Source organism: Oncorhynchus keta, chromosome 13 (genome assembly GCF_023373465.1).
Source record: "Oncorhynchus keta strain PuntledgeMale-10-30-2019 chromosome 13, Oket_V2, whole genome shotgun sequence".
Classification (NCBI taxonomy): domain Eukaryota; kingdom Metazoa; phylum Chordata; class Actinopteri; order Salmoniformes; family Salmonidae; genus Oncorhynchus; species Oncorhynchus keta.
Window position 1 is genome coordinate 4,577,509 of NC_068433.1, and position 1,974 is coordinate 4,579,482.

General features: G+C 47.1%; 1 long non-coding RNA gene across 4 annotated transcripts; it reads left to right on the forward strand.

Moving 5' to 3' along the window:
* Positions 1-832, forward strand: LOC127906647 (uncharacterized). 4 transcript variants are annotated; one of them, XR_008062222.1, is made up of 4 exons: positions 1-124; positions 464-550; positions 674-702; positions 788-832. It is a non-coding gene; the product is annotated as an uncharacterized LOC127906647 (long non-coding RNA). The 4 variants fall into 4 exon arrangements; XR_008062223.1 differs by lacking the exon at positions 674-702 and having other exon boundaries at positions 4-124; positions 730-823; XR_008062224.1 differs by lacking the exon at positions 788-832 and having other exon boundaries at positions 4-124; positions 674-754.
* Positions 833-1,974: the final 1,142 nt, after the last annotated feature.

A 1,974-nucleotide genomic window follows, 5' to 3' on the forward strand; every position in this document is an offset into this window, starting at 1 on the left:
AGCTCAGTGTTCACAGTAAAACTGTAACTTAAAGCGGGTACAGCCTCAGTGTTCACAGTAAAGCAGGTACAGCCTCAGTGTTCACAGTAAAGCAGGTACAGCCTCAGTGTTCACAGTAAAGCAGGTACAGCTTCAGTGTTCACAGTAAAGCAGGTACAGCCTCAGTGTTCACAGTAAAACTGTAACTTAAAGCAGGTACAGCCTCAGTGTTCACAGTAAAACTGTAACTTAAAGCAGGTACAGCCTCAGTGTTCACAGTAAAACTGTAACTTAAAGCAGGTACAGCCTCAGTGTTCACAGTAAAACTGTAACTTAAAGCAGGTACAGCCTCAGTGTTCACAGTAAAACTGTAACTTAAAGCGGGTACACCCTCAGTGTTCACAGTAAAGCAGGTACAGCTTCAGTGTTCACAGTAAAGCAGGTACAGCCTCAGTGTTCACAGTAAAACTGTAACTTAAAGCAGGTACAGCCTCAGTGTTCACAGTAAAGCAGGTACAGCCTCAGTGTTCACAGTAAAGCAGGTACAGCCTCAGTGTTCACAGTAAAGCAGGTAGAGCCTCAGTGTTCACAGTAAAACAGTAACTTAAAGCAGGTACAGCCTCAGTGTTCACAGTAAAACTGTAACTTAAAGCAGGTACAGCCTCAGTGTTCACAGTAAAACTGTTTAAAGCAGGTACAGCCTCAGTGTTCACAGTAAAGCAGGTACAGCCTCAGTGTTCAGTAAAGCAGGTACAGCCTCAGTGTTCACAGTAAAGCAGGTACAGCCTCAGTATTCACAGTAAAGCAGGTACAGCCTCAGTGTTCACAGTAAAGCAGGTACAGCCTCAGTGGTCACAGTGGAATGGAAGTTACACAGAAGGCATTCAAGTTTGCGTTCAGCAGACCCGCAAATTTAGATTGAAATGCCGTATTTAACCTAACTACTAGCTAGATTGTTCACCATGTTCAGGATCCTGAGTGGCGCAGTGGTCTAAGGCACTGCATCTCAGTGCTAGAGGGGTCACTACAGACCCAGGTTTGATCCTGGACTGTATCACAACCGACGTGATTGGGAATCCCATAGGGTGGCACACAATTGGCCCAGCGTTGTTGCGTTAGGGGACAGTTTGGCCAGGTGTGAGCCGTCATTGTAAATAATAATGTGTTCTTAACTGACTTGCCTAGTTAAATAAAAATGTTTGATCGGTTTCAAGTCTGGGCTCTGGCAGCCACTCAAGGACATTCAGAGACTTGTTCCCCCAAAGCCACTCCTGCGTTGTCCTGGCCTTGTGCTTAGGGTCGTTGTCCTGTTGGAAGGTGAACCTTCACCCCAGTCTGAGTTCATTGGGTGCTCTAGTGAATGTTTTAATCAAGGATCTCTCTGAACTCCATTCATCTTTCCCTCGATCCTGACTAGTCTCCCAGTCCCTGCTGCTGAAAAAATCCCCACATCATGATGCTGCCACCACCATGCTTCACCGTAGGGATGGTGCCAGGTTTCCTCCAGACGTGACGCTTGGCATTCAGGCCAAAGAGTTCAATCTTGGTTTCATCAGGCCAGAGAATATTGTTTCTCATGTTCTGAGAGTCCTTTAGGTGCCTTTTGGCAAACTTCAAGCAGGCTGTCATGTACCTTTTACTGAGAAGTGGCTTCTGTCTGGCCACTCTACCATAAAGGCCTGATTGATGGAGTGTTGCAGAGATGGTTGTCCTTCTGGAAGGTTCTCCCATCTCCACAGAGGAACTCTGGAGCTCTGTCAGAGTGACTATCAGGTTCCTGGTCACCTCCCTGACCGAGGCCCTTCTCCCCTGATTGCTCAGTTTGGCCAGGGCGGCCAGCTCTAGGAAAAGTCTTGCTGGTTCCAAACTTCTTCCATTTAAGAACGATGGAGGCCACTGTGGGGACCTTGAATGCTGGAGAAATGTCCCCAGTTCTGTGCCACGACACAATCCTGTCTCTGACAATTCCTTTGACCTCATGGCTTGGTTTTTGCT